The sequence below is a fragment of the Protopterus annectens genome, chromosome 2.part1 (genome assembly GCF_019279795.1).
Source record: "Protopterus annectens isolate FY-2018-M chromosome 2.part1, PAN1.0, whole genome shotgun sequence".
Taxonomy (NCBI): Eukaryota; Metazoa; Chordata; order Ceratodontiformes; family Protopteridae; genus Protopterus; species Protopterus annectens.
In genome coordinates this window covers 386,707,628-386,726,967 of record NC_056729.1, presented here as the reverse complement: position 1 = coordinate 386,726,967, position 19,340 = coordinate 386,707,628, and the positions used below count along the sequence as shown (strand labels likewise).

At 35.4% G+C, this 19,340-nt stretch overlaps 1 protein-coding gene across 1 annotated transcript in view; it reads left to right on the top strand.

Annotated features, from left to right (window-relative positions):
• The window catches only part of CPE (carboxypeptidase E), a 971,990-nt gene that overhangs the window by 641,084 nt on the left and 311,566 nt on the right, over positions 1-19,340 (top strand). The gene's annotated exons all lie outside the window — the stretch shown is intronic.

The window sequence follows — 19,340 nt, the reverse complement described above, 5'->3', positions numbered from 1 at the left end:
GCAGCTTTGTTTTGTTCTCTTATTAACCTTAACACCTTTCAAAAGTAGGGACCCAGTCTTAATAAAAATTATTAGAATTTTTATACATACTTTTTAATAATAATATAAAACTCTCTGGGAACCCATAATATTATGAGACTTTAAATAGCTATGGCCAATTCACAGTATCATATGCCTTTTCTGTATCCAGGCTAATGATGGTTGATTTATTACTTGGTAGCAACTCATATATGTCTGAAATAATTACATCTAAATCAGATGTTTTGCTACTTTTAATATTTTCATGTTTTCATTAATTTCAGATAGTGTAATATATTTAATTAAATGAATAATCCTTTCACCACTAACCTTTCTTGTATTATTATTCCTTAACAAGGTGCCTGTTAATTTTTTTTTCAATTTCAACTCTAGTTATGTTTTCATAGTAAGCATTAAATGCTTGCAGACTAGTTTCTATATTTGAAGATCTTACACCTCAGTTTGGATCTATAATATCTTGAACTTAATTTGCTTTACTCATCAGTTTTGATCTACTTTCCAGCATGTGCAAACCGTTGTTGTGTCATATGAGTGAAGCTTAATTTTCTCTAATGTCATTTTAATTTTCTATGTTAAAATGGACAGGTAATAGTTTTTATTTGTTTTATGATTTTTAAACTTTTCCTGTTGCCTTCCTGAAGTTTAAGTTTCTCGGAATGAAACATTTATTGTAATGTTTTAATCTCTTCATCTCCTTTTTTAATTTTCTCATTATACCTTTTTTTTAATTATGATACTAACAGACTTTTAAGTAGTCCCAAATATGGTGTCATTATCTTGGCTAGTATTATTTAATTTCATGTACTTATTAATTTCATTTTACAGCCAGACTTTAAAATCAAGTTGACTGGTTAGGTATACAGGGATTCTAGTAAATTTAGAGAAAATCTATTCATTAGTTGTAAGGTTTTGACAAATAACATTGTGATCAGACAAATGGCAAGGCACAGCTACTTTATCTAGCTTATTTTGGAGGTCAGGTGAAACATGCAGTCAATCTATTCTAGTTTGGTAGTTAAATGTTTATGAGTAATGAATATAAAATAAGGAATACCCTTTAGACTACAACACTGTATTTTGTATATTTTCTAAGGGTCTGTATTAGAACACCAAACTTTCAAAATTTCGAGCGTTCTACTATCGAACCCTATTAATCAAAAATTTAAAACAACGAACATACAGAACAGCAATTTTTTTCCTAGGGAAACAATTTGCTGTTCCAAAACACATGCACACAACACAAGCACACCAAACAAACAGCAATCCACACACATACACCTAAACTCTTACACCTAACCCTACACTAAACTATACATACACCACTAACTATCCACTTACCTTAACCCAAACCCTAACCCTAAGGTCCGTCACTATCGCACAGTCACCTCACCCGCGCTCTAACCCTAACTCACCTACCCCGCCCTAAACCTCACGTCCACACAATTGCACACTTACCTGACCCGCACCCTAACCCTAAACTCACCTAACCCACCCTAACCCTCACATCCACACAATCGCACACTTACCTGAATCTGACCCGTAACTTTCCACCACAGCGCTGAGAATACTGAAGCAACAGAAACGGACAACCGAATTCTTTCCTTAGGAAAAAATTCAGTTTTCTGTTTCTTCGATATTTGCAGCATTAGCTGAAAACGGGTCGATATTAGAACACTCAAAATTTTGAAAGTTCGGTGATCTAATATAGACCCTTTTCTAAGCACTTTGCAGCAGATATTCTATGGGTATTTGTATCACTTTATTCTAAGATGCATTGTATCAGTAAACATCCAGTATTAAACTGTCTTTCATCTTGGGTGGCATATCTTAAAAAAATTCCTCACTATTTTAGCTTTAACTAATGGAAACAATACATGTTTGCTACTGTGAGTATCCTCCCATTGTATCTGTTAACAAAGACAACATTCCATTACCGTCATACTACACAGGGCTTTTAGCATGATTACTGATTTCTTACATACAATTGCTGTTCCTCTTCATTTTCTATAAAAGATCATGCTACTGATGCAATCTACTTTTTTATTTTTCAGATAGGTAATATCCTTTTCAAGTAGATGAGTCTCTTGAAGAAATATTATATTTATTTTTAAATTTAGAAATTTAAATAATGAATTTCCTTTATTGCTACTGTTGATGTCATTAATATTAAGGAAGATAATGTTTAATATACATGTTTAATGTACTATTTTTCGTGTATTAGTCTTTATATTCTGTAGAAATGATATGTTGACTAAATCATTTAATTTATATGTAATTTTTTTTCATTAATACTACTCAGTGTGAATTTGCAATTTCTCTGTATTAAAAAATATATTCTTACATAAACATCTAACCAAAAATAAAGTGAAATAGGCTCAGAATACTTATTAAAAGCATAACATACCCATCAACCCATGGAAACTATTTTTTAGTCAAATTTAGATAACTAAACTGATTAATCTTACCCCAAACAACTGGCATTATACCATGTTCAGTAATCTCTAAAGGAAATATTCAGCAGTTTGTCATAAAGAGCATATATATAGCTGCCCCTTCATTTTTGTAAAACAAAAATAGCATTCCTCTTTATATTAAATCATTATTAAACAAACGCAATTTTCAATTTCAAACATAAAGGCAAGATATAACTTACAAAAGCTGAATAATAAGTTTGCACTGTGCAGATCAACTCTACTTTCATGATTTAAAGCTGTTATTGAGAGTGATATTAATATCAGATCCTTCTTCACCCTCTTTCTGTATCTTCTTGGTATGTTTTTCATTTTGTTCTTTACATTTTTGCTAGTAAGTATTTAGATTTATCTTATTACAGACAGAAAAAAATAATACATATACGCACACATATATATGCACATATAAACACCATCAAATATATATAAATATATGAAGAGAAGAGATTATGAAAAAAAGACAAAGAAGGGAATGCAGGTTAAATAAATAATTTGTTCCATTGTGTATTTCACCTGTCTGTTATCTACATTCTCCCTTCTTTATTAATAATAGTACTTCAGACCTATTTATAAAGAGTGCTGTATTTAATCTAGTTGCATATAAGCACATATATTTACACGTAGGTATATACAAAATCATATAGATAAATTTTAGTATTAAAATATTATATACATTGCAAATAATGTGTTTTATTATGTTAATCAGATTTTTATTACTGTGATATTTTATTTCTATAAGTATTTCCAAGAAATAAATATATTTCTAAACCATTTTTACATCTTCTCTTCCCCTTCCCCTTTTTCCCCTTAGGTGCTTATCACCTGACAAGAATCTATACTCAGTTAAATCGAAATTATTCAACTAACTCTATATTTCTGTGAATCATAAAATCTACCTATATGTGAAAAAATACATTCAATATTGTCAAACTTTAATTCAGTATTTATAATACACTTCATCTTTATGATGACCCATCATTAGCTCATCTCTGTAGCCAATTAATATAGTCACCTTCGGACTAACCACAGAACACTCATATTAGAAATTCAAAAAGTTACCTAAACTTCAAGAATTATGTATAGTAGTTAATGTAAAGTTTTTCTTGTATCAGTTAAGAATAAATATGTAAACAAGAAAAATAGTCCACAGAGTCACCAAAACCACCACTAAACAACGAAAAGTGACTCAGAGGGCGACACAATAAAGCCCCAGCAGATGGCTGAAATCCACTCCAAACAAATTTGAGTATTCACACAACATAAACGTCAAGACAAGTAAACATTTTCGTTTTAGCAACTTCATCAGATGTGGGATGATGATCTTAAAAAGCTTAAATACCTTCACCAATTAAGATAGGTGATCAATTAAATAATTAATCATCTCATTAAAAAACGTTTCTTAAAAAACTAGTAAAAAACACATTATATTAAGCACTAACCAAATTAAAAAATGAATAAATATAATGCATAAAAAATTCATTAAAAAAATTATTCTTCATTAAGTATCAATGTTAAAAAATGAATCAGTTAAAACCTCTTACTAAATGCTGAAGAATCTACACTCTACAATTTATTATACTCTAGCTCCATCTTGTGACTTTTCAAGGAAATGTTATACAAACAATAATGAAAAACATACCAAGTGAAAGAATAAATAAATGCCTTACTACCTAATTTAAAAGACAATGACATCCAAACTTGGATAAAAAATATAAATATTTAGTTAAAAAGCAACTGATTAAAAAATAATAAGTGTGGATACTCAATAAATTTGTTTGGATCGGATTTCAGCCGTCTGCTGGGGCTTTATTGTGTCGCCCTCTGAGTCACTTTTCGTTGTTTAAGAATATATATGCCTAACATAGCTGTATTGTACCTTATAGCAATATCTAAATACAAGTGCATACATTTAATTATTTTGTATCTAGGTTTGCAGGTAGTCACTAGGCTTGTAGTCCAAGGGACCATGGAGCAGCTTAGCCCAAATTTAATTTTGTCTCCAAGCACTGTCTAGTTAAGTGACTGGCTCAAAGTCACAGAATAAGAAAATGAGGGAGGAGGGAATCCAACCCTGTACTACAGGAACTATAAGTCACAGCTTTGACTTTTGTATAATGATTCTGATAAACAGACATTCGTGGATATCAGCAAATGATGGCAAGTGCTTCATATTACATCTTTTACTACTATTTTTAAATGTCTTATTCTTATTTCATATACAGATATATGAAATTACTAAATTAAATGTTATTTCATTTTTAGCTGGGCTCAATTTCACTCAGAATATCAATAATTTATTTGTAGTTTATGGAGCATGGTGATTATGCCACAATATCTGGAAAAAGACACTTCTGTAGCTTGAGACCTGATCTTAATAAATGTTAAGCACCCACTTCCTCCTTGTTAAGATTGGCTGTTGTGCTAAGCACTTAAATCTGCTAGTACTGACCAAGAAATGACAGCGGCAGAGTAAAAAACAAATTTGTTTCTGCCTTCTGTCTGTGCAGGTAATGTGTGCCAGACAACATTAGACAATGCATTACTGCCTTTCTGACAGTGCTTGTGAAGTGCTTTGTGGCTTTGAAAGCCTGCAAAACACTTAGTGTTTTTTTCTTGTAACTAGTGTGGAAGGTTGGGCGCCGGGCTGGCAACTCGACACCGTAAAACTCCACTGCCAATCATGAGTGGATAGATGATCCGCTGTGGCGACCCCTAACTGGGAAAAAGCCGAAAGAAGAAGAAGAAGTAGTACATGGAGCAGATAAAGCTCCATTTGCTACAAAGTGTCATGATTGGGTCTCTGACTCTAATCATAACCCTTTATTATGTCTCGAGCATCACTCTCATGGTCATGACATGGATGCCAAGAGCATTGCTCTTGAGGTGAATTTCTTCGCATCCATGTCTTGAGCACATAATAAGCAGGTTATGTTCGGTGACGTATTCATAGATCCCCTATATTTTGTAACATTCAAATCTTTACTAGTTCAGTCCCAAGTGTGTAATTTTATGCAGTTAAGCCGCTATGTATCTGCATCTGCTGTAACCCATGAACTGTTACTCATCATGCTGTTTTGCGTAATGCACTGTGGTGTTCATTTCCAAATCATACTTATAATCTTGTGCTAACTGTGTAACAAGTTTGCCCTAGACAAGAATAAGACAGCTGCATTACATGAAATCATACTGATGCCACTTAAACTATGAGTATGTTATATGTTATAAAAAATTATCTGGATCTGTAATCATGAAACATAGCTAAGTTTAATGCTGCCTCCCTCTCAGTTATTAAATTAGTCATAACTGTAAAGTATAAAGACTGCCATACTCTTCAATATCTCCTTGTTTAAATTCATGTTAGGATCAGGTATGGGAAAAATGTGTAAAAACTTAAAAGATTGTGGAACGTTATACAGTGTACATTGTCTTTTTTTTTTTGTTTGTTTGTTTTTTTAGGGGCAGCAGGCTGACTTTCAAGAAAATTGCAGTCAGAGAATATCCCCCAGAGTTGATACAATGGGAAGAGTGGGTGAAAGTTCTGGGAAGTCTAACAACATTTTCTGAGGAACTGAGAAACCTTGGTGTTCTCCCACTGAAAACACTAGCTCATTCTGGAGATAGTCCCAGGGAAAGAGAAACCTCCACAGGAAGAATCAGAAATTGAGCTCTCCTTGAAAACTGAGAAGACCCTGTATCTGTCTTTTTGTCTTCCTGTCCAGATTTATAGTTTTTATTTATTTTTTTTATTTAACATTTGTTGGCCAGGAAAGTCCAACTAGGTTCCACAGATCCTGTTTTCAGCAGAGGCCTGGGGAGAAATGCTCCAGAAGCATGTTTTTAGAATGTGGGAGGAAACCAGAGTACCCGGAGGAAACCCACGCGAACACAGGGAGAACATGCAAACTCCACATAGAAGGCACCCCAGCCGAGAATCAAACCGGAGAACCTCTTGCCGTGAGGTGACAGCATTAACCGCTGCACCACTGCGCCGCCCTTAGTCTTACATCTCTTCAGGAAAAGGGGTATCCTTCTTTCTTTTACCAGAATCCACCTTATAAGAGGGATCAATAGCCTGAAATAATCCCTGAGCAAGTCCCAGTAGACTACTCCAGTCTAAGGAAATTTGAGGAGAAGTGGATATATGTTTAGTTTTCTGTTTCTTTTTGACAGGAAAATGGGGCTAACAGTATTATTAATGGCAGTAGCAGCTTCCCCAGAGACAGGCTCATCATTATTTGACCTGTCTGTTCCTTCTCCCAGGGCTGACAATAGTATCTCTCCCTTGCCCACTGAAGTGACCCCAACAGCCACAGAGGATGTGGCTAATACCCAGTTCATAGAGTCTGTAGGTGCTACACCAGAGGGATCTGGGGTAAAAGATAAGTGGCCTGAAGAGAAAGCCATTGCCACAGCAGAGTCACCAACCTGCAGCTGAAGCAAATTGCTAGCCTGCTGTGGTGGCAAAGGCAGTTTGCTTAACTTTTTCTTTTTGTGGCTGAAAGAAGGACTGACCATGAGACTGGTAGTTTGTTCCTTGGTTAACCTGAAAATGCTGCCTTTCCTTGGGAAAACAAGCAGCAGGCGGTGATAAAATTTTAAAGTTTTTAAGTCAGTTTTGCACAAAATAACACAGTAAAAAGCACTTTAAACCACTTTGTCAGCCCTCAAAAGTAAAATAAACATATTTTTTTCCACAGAAAAAATGGTTTCCAGTTACTTTAAACTGACAGGAAAAATGTTCACTCCCATTTAAAGTACTTTTAGATCTCGAGAAAGTCTTTTAAAACAAAACAAAAAAAATAGCTTAAAAATAACTTTTCTAAATAGGACAGTTCAGTGAGTATTTTTTTTAATGTGGATGTTTTTTTCCTCAAAGGGAATTTATCTGCCCAGCAAAGGAGCAGCATAAGCTAACAGTCAGTTTCCATCAGCACTCTATGATTAAGCAGCACATTCATTTTCTATAGGTAAGAGCCAGTCACAGATATTATCTTTCAGGAAGCCACCAGGAGATTTTCCTGATTAAGACCTAACCTCCCACTTGGTGGTTAATATTAGTGACTACATCTCTGTGAGGACCTACTGTGCTCTCTTTCACATGTGAATGGTCCCATCCATTTAGTAATTAGGGCTACCATCACCAGCATGGTATGGCAACCCTACATCTCTGGTTACAGCTGGATCACCTTAAAGCCTCTTCTTGCATTTGTTAAAACAGCCACAGGGTCACATCTCCCTCCACAGGATAGGCAAACCGACATTCTTCCACTCACTCCCCCTCATTCATACTCAGCCCTTCCAGTGCTTGAGCTGTTAGTCAGTTTTGAGTCAATTGAGTGTTAGGGAGAGCAGATAAAACATTTGTACTGCCCACTTATACAGTGCTTTGGCTATGGAAGAAATTGCAAAGTGAAGTGAACACGTCCTTGAAATTGTGTACACAGCCTGAATCTGAAAAAAAAAAACTGTAACCCATTCCTCATTCAGATAAATACAGAAGACAAGTTTGTAAGTCTTCATGTTGATATTGGAAGCAGTGTAATCACAATGTTTGTTTTGAAATTCATGAAGATATGTAACATAGTTTTTCAATCAAATGATCTAATACTGAAAACCTGTACATCTATGAACATATAAAATAGGGAGAACTTCAAACAGTGACGTCTTCTCTCTCTGGAACTGACTTAGAAATAACAGTTTAACTAGCGACACTCAAAATGTAATGTGTTATATCTAGGTACATCACAAAGGCTACCATCAAAAGAAATATTGGCATTCAAAGATCCAACAAACACTGTAACTTTCAAAATACAGCAAAGTTATCTAGGAATAGTGCTAGATCATTTCTTTCCTTCCCTCCACATTATGAATATTCAACCAAAGACGTTTTAACTCTGGTTAGATTCTCTTATTAAACAGGTTATGTACTAGCTACCAAAGATAGACAAGGTATACCACTAATATACTACAATATGCACTATTATTGCTTTTCTGTCACTGAAAACCACATCTGTATTACAGGCAACAAACACTAAGTTGTGAGGTTTATTCACTTAGCATGCAATATGGAATATACATTGTAGTGCTTTCAACAAAACAACTCGGCTGCCTGTAACTGCCATAGCAATGTTTCTGATTAACTTAATAACCTTTCAGCTATACAGTGAAAACTATTACCCCCACTAAAAAATCTCAAATTAGAAACAGCTTGTTCCCTAAGAGGGCAAGAGGGCATCCAGCTTCACATACCAAAATATACCCTAGTAAAAAGGGGATAAACCTTGCCTTTGATATAAATAGGACCTGCTGGAGAGACAGTTATGTATCCCAGAGACTGCCTCTTCTCTGGAACAGCCTCCCCATCCATGTGACATAGAGTTCCTTCCTAACCCAATTCAAGTGTAACTTGGACAATTGGATGAGGAACAGGAAATTCATCTCTGGCTTGGCACTTGTGTTTCTAATGGACACAGGCAGCCTGTAAATGGCTCATCTTCTAGGCCCCTGCTTGTAAATGTTTCACCTCCCAAGCCCCTGCTTACACTTATCAAGGGTACCAGAACTTGTCAGAGATTTGTGCTGCATGGCTAGGCTTTAAAAGGCTGTTGTGATCGTTAGCCTAGTAAACACCTGTGAACCTATAAATAAAGCCTTTTCCAAAACTGTGTCAGCTTGATGGAATAATATTCCGCAGAAAATAAAAATAAAAATTCTGCATCTATTTAGAAAATAGTTTTCTCATATCTTAAGGATAAATACAGTTGTACTTGTTTTTAGCAATTTATTTAGATGTTTTACTTCAGGCATTTGGCATTCTCAGTCAGCGGTATCTTTAGCTGGCGTTACAACGTGTGTTTGTTAGGTAATGGCATTACTATGCTAGGTAAACTAGACTTCCAAGATGGCTGCACACTGAGTAACGACTTGTTTCTAGCTCTCCCAGTGTGAAAACAGAAACTGAGCAGAGAAGGCCAGTAGACTTGTGTTAATGGGTACATTTCAGTAACTGGCTAGTAAGTACTCTGCCTGGATGCCGGGAATAAAGAAACATAGAAGACCTAGAAAAAATCAGCTACAAAAAGTGAGGAAGAAACACTGACTGGGGAGAGTTCTCCAGCTATTCAGCAAAAAGTAATGCAACCTTCAGACATGGTGTCCAGTAACCTACAGGAAGATATAACACAACTGCATACAGACCCAGTTAAAATAAACAAAACACTGTTAAGAGCATATCAACACAAACAACAAAAGGCCAGAACAAATGGAAGAAGCTGTAAACAGATATTCAGATGAGATGATAAAGCTGCAAAAATCAGAGGTCGAAATGAAGAAAAGGCTGGCTGAATATGAGACTGCTCAGGAAGAGATGTTTCAAAGAATAATAGAATTAGAGGACAGTAGGGAAAACCTGAGATTTTCAGCTATACCAGAGAAGCTGGAAGTAACATACTGCATTAATTTTAGGAAAGCACAAATAAGCAAGTGGACTGATATTTCACAGAAGGAACTGTTAGTTGAATGGGTACATCATGCTTATGCTCCAAATCTAGCCATAAGAAAGCAGCCTAGACCTGTAATAGTAAGGATGCAATCCTACCAGCAGAAGCAGATGATTCTAACAAAACTATGGAAGAAGGACAAAATATTAAAAGTGGGAGACAGTAGAATGTTTGTGGAGAATGATTACTCGTACACCAGGCAGAAGAGAAGTAAATTCATTCCACTATTCAGAAAATGTCAGGACACAGGTGTGAGATTCAAACTGCTGTATCCAGCTGTCTTCAAGGTATTCTTCCCTGGAGGGACAAAATTATTTTTTTGATGAAATGCATGCTAAGGAGGAAATGCAAAAGTTTGTACAACAAAACTGAGCTGTAAAGCAGAAGGAGATTCTGCTTCTTGTTCTTCTGGTAATAAAGATCACAGAGAGACTGTACCTATGAAACCTTTTCCAGTATTTCAACAGAAAATGTTGGAGAGAAGGAAGGGAGACTAGAAGAATCGAGAGTATGTTGGAAATGAAACAGAGACAGGATTTGGGTGATGGAGAAGAACAGTAATAAAATCAGTAACTTAATGTGGGATTACAGTACAATAATTATATTTATGAAATATGACAGAACAAGAAAATCTGGAAATATTGGACTTTTTCAAAATTTGTTTGATGTGTGGGGACTCTTAAGTATATGTCCTACTTCATGTCATATAACTACAGCTAGTGGGGTTTGGCTTTATTGTCCTAAAATTGTCCATTGAAATGACTTAAAAAGAAATAAGTCATCGGCATTCAGAATCACCATGTAGCTGAAACACCTGATGTTCATAAGAGTAATTTGCATATATCCCATATTCCTCTGATACAAGAGGTTTGAGAGGTCACTCAGTGGAAGTTCTAGCTTGGCTAAAGTTTTCATTTAGTTTTTACTGATATGTCATTAATGTTTGGAAAAATGCTGTGGGAGGGGAAGAGAGGGGAGAATGCTAACTGTAAGTAAAGAAACCACTTTTTTCTTAATAGTACTGTATTTGTGGGGCATGTTTTCCTTTGCATGCTATTTTTTAATTGTAATGGGAATTGTAAACATATGTTTTTCTTTTTCTCCTCTCTTTTCTTTTTCTTTTTATACAGTTTTGAGAAATATAGGCAATGCAATTATCAAAATAACAAAAATGGAAGGGGGAGCCTGGTTAAAAAGGCATGACAAAGTTCAAATTAATGTGCTTCTTTCATTCTTGCATGGGAAAATGACTGATTAAGGTCCTTTGTTGTAAGAGAGAACAAGTAAATGAAAAAGAATAATGAATAATATGAAGCTTTTTTTCTAGCAAGTGTATGTATGTATAGTGAGTAGAATTTCTGCAACTGGTCTTCATATCTCTATGGAGACAATCTGATAAAGAGAAACTGGAGACAGTCTGGTGAAAGGGGATTGGCTGACCGAAAAGAAAAAGAAGAACAGAGAAATTGGCTAGTACATAATATTCTCTTAAAACAATCAGGGATTTTCCCAGGTGTGACAGCTTTAAAAATAATGCAAAACTAATTAGACTTGAAGTAATGTTTTCTCAGTTTAAAATGCAGTGGGGATATTAATATAAACAGGTGCTTTTGTTTTTTTTTTATTTTTCACCCTTCTCTCTTTTTCTTTGTTCGGTTTTAAGAGATGTAGGCATTGCAATGAAAAAATGAGAAGGGGAGGAAATGGGGTGATGGTCTAGTTAAGAGAGTATGAGAAAAGAAATATCAGTGTGCTTTTTCCCATGCTTGTATAGGGAAATGACTGGGTTAAACACCTAGGTGTTATCCAGTAACCAGTTTATTACAGAGTATGCAAATGAAAAAGAATATTGAATATTGTAAGGCTTTTTTTCCTGATAAACAAGGTAATCTTAGCAGTTTTGTGTCTGGTTTACATGTCACTAGAAGACAATTAGATAAAGAGAAATGGCTTGGAGGAAAGTGCTTACTGAAATATTCAAGTGTTTTCTCAACTGGGAGAGCTATAAAGACATACAGAATCCAATAGCACTTGCTAGTAGCACAGACTGTACCTTGTATCTTAGCATGACTAACCTTTCTTTTTGGCTAACGTTAGCCTGTCTGCAGCTATCAACTTAGAACTTATGTTTTTATTAGGAAGAAAAAACGTCAATATTTGAAGATGTACATAGTTTTGTGTGTTATTATTAAGTTAGTAGATTTTAGGAAGGTTTTGGGGGAGGGTTGTTTGTTCTGTTTGAGGATTTTCAAAAAAAACAAAAAGTTATGTAAGATGTGGCATAGGTGCACGTTGATATGACAAGAAACAACTGTATAAAAGGCTAACCTGCTGAACAGTATATACACGTAACATAAAAGTTGGAACTAGACATTTAACAAAAAAGCAGTTATACATAAAAGGTGATAATAATAAATGTATAAGAAAACAATGCTTTCTGTAATGTCTTTCAGTCTGAATGGTCTTACAGATAAACATAAAAAAAGAGTAGTGAACTATATTAAAAAGTGCAAATAGCAATACTACAGGAGACACACCTGGAAAGAACTGAACATGTTAATTTAATAAAGAAAGGCTTTCAGGATAGTTATTCAGTGGAATATCTGGGGCAAAGGAAAAGAGAAGTACTTATATTAATTGCAAGAGGAGCTCCAATAGTGATAGAAGAGGGAAAAAACAAAAGATAATAATGGAAGATACATAGTACTAAGGGGCTACTGGCTAGGAAGGGGGATTACACTGGCATGCATTTACATCCCCCCCTAAAACTGCTATAATGGAGCTTAAGAAAATTCTGGGAGAAATAAACAGCTTTCTGCAAGGAATATTACTTATAGGTAGAGAATTTGGTTTGCAACAGTGAAGTTATGTCTGGGGGCCTAGAAGGGAAAATATAACAAAGGAGGGTAGGTTTTTGAAGAAATTTATAAAAATGTTTGGCATGATAGATGGGAATTCAGTACTAGGAGTTCAGAGTGAATTTACATATTACTCACGGAGATACAAAAATTGGGCTAGGCTAGGTAGATTTTATATCTCACAGGAACATGTGCAGTTAACTGAAGATCTTGAAACATACCCAATAACTATTTCCAATCGTGTCAATAATAACTAAAATAAAAATGCAAGGTACTGAAATAAAAATGAGACACTGGTGCTTTCCCACCTGTTGGCTGAAAAGAGAGGAATTCAACAAATGGGTTTTGGAATTAATTCAGGAGCTACTAGAGAAGATAGAATTTTCTTCTGAAAACATAGCTAGGGAGTGGGATAAAATTAAAGTGGAGTTTAAAACTAGGGTGGAAATAAAAAAAGGGAGATATGGTTAAACAGTAGCAATAATTATTTAGAGGGATTGACACATGTTAAAGTATTACAAAATAGGGGAAATCTCTCAGAACAAGAAAAGGAACAACTGCAGAATGCTAAACAGAAAATAAGGGATTACCTCAATAATATGCATGAGTTTAGAAAGGTTGCTGTTAAGCAACCATTTTTGATAATAATTCTAGAGCACAAAAACTTTTAGCACAACTATTCAGGCAACATAAAGTGGAAAGGGCTGTCACCAAGCTTAGGAAGCCTATAACAAGGAAGATAACAAGAGACCCTGTAGAAGTATTAGAAATATTTTTTTAAATTTTAAGAAAGTTTTTATAAAGTAGAGAAATATGGAAATCAAGAAAAGGTACAGATGGAAATATTTATGGAAGAATTAAATATGCCAAGGCTAGAGGTAGATGAGGTTCAATTACTAATAGTTAGGATAGGAAGAGATGAGATAAAAATGGCTATGTATAACCAATGTACAGGAAAGTCCCCAAGCATAGATGGTATTCCTGTGGAAGTTTGGAAGTTAGGAGGGAAAAAAACTAATAAAGATCTGGATGGTTTTGTTAAACAGTATTTTAAGAGGAGGAGAAGTACCAGCATCCTGGAAGAAGGCAGTGGTAACGGTAATACCTAAAGAGGGTAAAGATCCATCGGATCCAACTTCATACAGGTCCATTTAAATGCTAAACTATGATTATAAAGTGTTTGTGTCTATAATGGCTAAAAGAATGGCAAAAGTGATTCCAAAATTGATAGATGTGGATCAGTGTGGTTTTGTGGAGGAGAGGCAAACATTTAAGAATATTAACAGATCATTGATGATCCAGGGGGAAGAAGAATGTAAGAAAATACTACTTTTATTGGTGGGTCTTGATGCAGAGAAAGCATTTGACAAAGTAGACTTGGACTTCATGAACAGGGCAATGGAAGCATTTGCTTTCCCTGATACAATTATAAGGTTGATTAGAAGAATATATGAGAGATCTGAGGCACAAATTAAGGTGGGTGGGGTCCTCTGTAATAATTTCTGCTTGAGTAGAGGAACCAGGCAAGGGTTGTCTGCTTTCCTCTTTGTTGTTTGCGTTATATTTAGAACCATTGACAAAGAAAATAAGGGACTCAGAAATTCAAAGATATAATTGATATTTATTTATTTTTATTTTTATTTTACATTTGTTGACCGGGCTAGTCTAACTGGATATATGTCCATTTTCAGTAGAGGCCCAGGGAAAAAAGCTCCACATAAGCAAAACTTACAACTTCAGGTACAGATAAATAAATATGTAAAGATATGGTAGTCAGGAAAAGCTGGCTCTGTTTGGAGATAATGTTTTATACATGACAAAACCAGAAAGGGGCATTACAGTGTTGTGGAACATATTAAGACAGTTTCAGATCTTCTTGGGATACAAAATTAATGAAGCTAAAACAAAGGCAATAGCAGTAAATTATCTACCCACACAGGAATTGGTCCAACAATATCTATATTTATGAGGACACGATAAAATGAAGTATTTAGGTGTATGGATTAGAAATTACTCTGTTGTGCAGCTAATGATATGTGGGAAGAGACTAAACAGATGATAATGCAAAAATTGGGAAACTGTAAGCTTTGTTATATTGATATGGATACAAGCCATTAAAGTGTTTTTAGTCTCTCTAGTCATACACAGGCCAGGCATATTTTTATCAACCAGCGGAGAAGCTGTGGATTGCAATTAAAAAAGAGTTGAAGGATTTTATCTGGGAAGGAAAGACAGCAAGGGTCAAGTAGGATAAGCTGATTCTTACAGCAGAACAAGGCAGTCTAGGATTATCCAATTTGAAGGGGTATTTTAGAGCAACACAGTTAAGGCTCTTATACATAGCACTAGCAGAAAACTATAATTCAAAGTGGAAAGGGATGATGCTGGTACAGGGAGGAAGCTCAAGGGATAAGGAGAGATTGGGATTTTGGATGCAGACTCTTAAGGAGAGCAACAAAAATCATACAGAGTATTATTTTCATAAAATAGCAGGGAGTATTCTAAGAACCAAACCGTCATGAGAATGGAGAAAATAAATTTTGCCGATAGGGATGACTGTGGTCAGGGGTACAGATAATAGGCAAGAGGAGGCTGGAATGTGTTGAAGAAAACTGGCAAAGGAAGCAAGGTATTGGGAGCAAATAACTAGAAAGGGAAAGGTAATAGAATGGGAAGAGGCCAACAATTTATTTGGACTGCAGCTTACAGATTGCCTTCCCTATCAAGGATTGATATCTGAGTATAGGCAATGAGAAAGAAATAGGGGGCTCCTGAATGAAAGACCAGCAGTGGTAGAGTTTTTAGCAGAATCTAGAAAAGAAGCTGCCATTAAAAGAGGAATAATTAGTAAAGCATTAAAAATATTGCATGATAATTATAAGACTCAATCAGGGGAGCTTAGAAAGGATTGGGAAGAGAGACTGGATAAGCAATTTACAATGAGACAATGGGAGGATATATGTATATCTCCCAAATATACAACAAAGTCTAGAAGATTTAGGATCTTTTCCTGGAAGTGTTTGCATAGGTATTCTTATACTCCACATAGACTCCAAAGAATTTTTCCTCAGGTGGAGAGCAAATATTGGAGGTGTGACAGGCAAGAAAGAGGTGGCTGGGAACATATTTTTTAGGAGTGTAATGAGCTGGCAGAAATTAGGGTTTCCCTGTAGACCGCTCTGTCGTACATGCTGGGTGAGCAGATTGGATTGACTGGGGAGATGATTTTTTGAGTTATGATACCGAATCAGAATTGCCTAGACATGGTAAAGGCTTGTTGAGTCTAATTATGGTGGCTGCCGAAAAAGCAATTAATAGAAAATGGAAATCGAAGTCTAAACCAACTTTACTAGAAGTAGTGAATATAGTAACAGAGGTAAAACAACTGGAATTGGGATCTTTAGAAAAGGGAGGGAGCAAACTACATAGGAAAAAATGAGAATTTTGGGAACAATATATGCAGAGCAGGAAATTAAGAGGCAGGATTTGAATGAGCCATATAATGCTTAACTGACAGTGACTGGATAGTTTATAATTGATGTATAATGTTTGAAACTACAGTTGTTTCAGTGGTGTCTGTGATGTATACTGTTTGCTACTAAAGTGGTGTTGTGTTGTTTGTTTTTCATTTATATAAATGTAAGATTGCCTATATCATATGTCAAAATTTAATAAAGATGTTTGTTGGAAAAAAAACATGCTAGGTAAACTTTTCAAGTTATTACTAGGAAAAATTATGCTATACATTGGGTTAAAATAAAACTACATCCTAAATCCAAGCTGAGCTTTTCAATCATTATTCATTTGTCACTGAGGGCTGTGCAGTAATGTAGTATCTTCAGCATTTGACATTTGTAGTAACTAAACTCCGGGTGCTCTGGTTTCCTCCCACATCCCAAAGACATGCTGTAGATCGATTGGACACTCTAAATTGGCCCTCGGTGTGAGTGCGTGCGTGTGTGTGCCTTCTGTGAAAGGTTGGGTGCTGGGCTGGCAACTCAACACCATAAAACTCCACTGCCAATCATGAACGGACAAGTGATCCGCTATGATGACTCCTAACCTGGAAAAGCCAAAAGAAGAACAAATAAACCACTATTAGAACCACCGGAAAGGGACTAAAACACTAAATAACTAAAAGTGCTGCAAACTCAAAACGAACCACTCAGTCCTATATTAGGTTTAGCTCTTTTGTCCATTTAATATTAGAGCTTCATCAGCACTAGATGACAAATGAATAACATTCAACTTTATATTCACAATGATACCACCAAACAACCAATGAAAATAAAAACAATGATTATTTTCTGAAGGACTCTTGGTTTTTTTCTGGATTTATTGAGAAACTGTACCTTTTTTAGGCACAGGAAAGCTTCTTGTTACTGTCAAGATTGTTTCTCTTTATACCTCAATTGATCAGAGTTTAAGTAGTTATTATGTTAGGAACTATTTAAGTTGGTTCACTGACTTTGATACTAAAAATTAACAGCATTTGTCTGTTATTGGAATTAGTGTTAACCAACAGTGTTTTTCTGTTCAATGGAAGTTTTAACAAAAGAAATGTGGGGTCATTATAGGAGCCAAGATGGCCCCAGCTTTTACAATTTTAGTGCTCTGTTGGTGGGAAGCAGCCATTTTATTAAAACTTAAGTTTTTTCAAATATGTCTCATTTTATAGGAGATATATTGGCAATTTATTTTTTATTTGGACAGGTAGTAATAATCAAGTTAAGATATTTTTGACGGAAATTAATCACAGTATAGAATGTATTGCTTTTAATATAGGTGATGTTTTAACAATGGTCAACTTTTTAGATTTGATTATGACCATGGATGGGCAATTACAACAAGCTTCCTCACAGACTGGACTTACGCACACCAGACAAATGAATGGTGTTTGATACATTCCAATCCCAAACAACTGCCAGGAAGATAGAATATTAATGCCTTTTAGGCAACTGTTTTCTGGGTATTAAATGCAGCAGGTGTTAAAGGGGAAAACCTGATACTTGGAAATCATATATTAGCAAATAGAAAATATATTTTAATAGGTGCCAAGACAGGAACCAGCTCCCTTTCAAAGCTAGTGCTTCTTTGGTTCTGCATTATTTGTGTGAGTTACTATCTTCAGGCTTTTCTTATGCCTCCATTATGGTTCATTGGTTGGCAATTTCAGCATGTCTTTCCATGGATCCCTTTCTGTCAATCTTGAAAATGTTTTTGAAAGGGATGTTACCACACCAAGTCTCATAGAAAATAGTTCCTCCTTGTGTCTTAATTTTGTGTTAGAGAAACTAATTCTTGCTCCAAATGAACCAGCTCCTCAGACTGCCTTCACATTCTTAGAATGGAAAACAGTGTTATTGATAGCTCTGACCGCTGCAGGAAGAGTTGTAAGCTCTTATGGTGGGTCAGCCTTATCTCATTTTCCACAAAGGCAGGGTATCATTAAGAGCTAATCCTTTATTTATATCTAAAATAGTATATTTACTTTGAGACATGCTATCTATTTCCCTGTCTATTTTCCAGAACCTAAAAACTAGGAAGAAAGGATAATCCATGCACTGGATATCCTCAAGCAGCTCACATGCTATATTGTCAGAACAAAATCTTTTAGGAACTCTGATCAGTTTTTAATTTGCTATGAAGGTAAGAAAAAAGGACAAACTGCATCAAAGCAGACTATTTCCAAAAGTTTTCTTATTCTATTACCTTTTTAATACCCTCCACAACAAGGCAATTCCAGAGACGGTCATGGCTCATTCTACTAGGGCATTGACTTAATTTATGGCTTTTTGGAAAGGGTTGAATTCTAGAAGTATTTTAGAAGCAGTAGCTTGGTCCTGTGTGCATACTTTTACAGATCACTGTAAACTAGATTCCTTCTTCAGGTCTAGAGCAGACTTTGCTGGGGCAATTCTCCAGGTGCTACTGAACTGTCATTCTTCCTCCTCCTCCCAGTCAGTCTAAGCTTGAACATTGTACAGTTGTGTAAGTAAACTTTATTTAACAGTGGATGATGGAATGATCACTACTGCAGCTGCTACTCCCTCCCTCCCCTTCCTCTATCCCCCTTAATTTTTTTATGTTTGTTTCCAGGGTGAAGACCCTTGTTTTTATTTTCTTAGCTTTGACTTGTTCAGGGTTTTAGCCTCCCTCTCTCTGTTGGCATGAAAACTTTGAAGGGCTTGACACCCAAATCAGTCATTTTAGTCAACTTAGCTCGAGCTGTCTTAACAGTTTGTGTGGAATGTGTGAAGCTTTGTAAGCTGGTCGGTGATTGGATACAACTCATATAGTTAATGCTATTGCAGCAGTGATCATTTGAACGTGTTATGGTTACTGTTATGGTTAGCTTGCTTACATAACAGTACTTTCCTTGTATGCTTATAATACCATAAAGTATACTTCCTTATAAATGTAAAATTGTATTTTTTACATTCTCAATGCTTATACTAGTGTAAATATTCAAT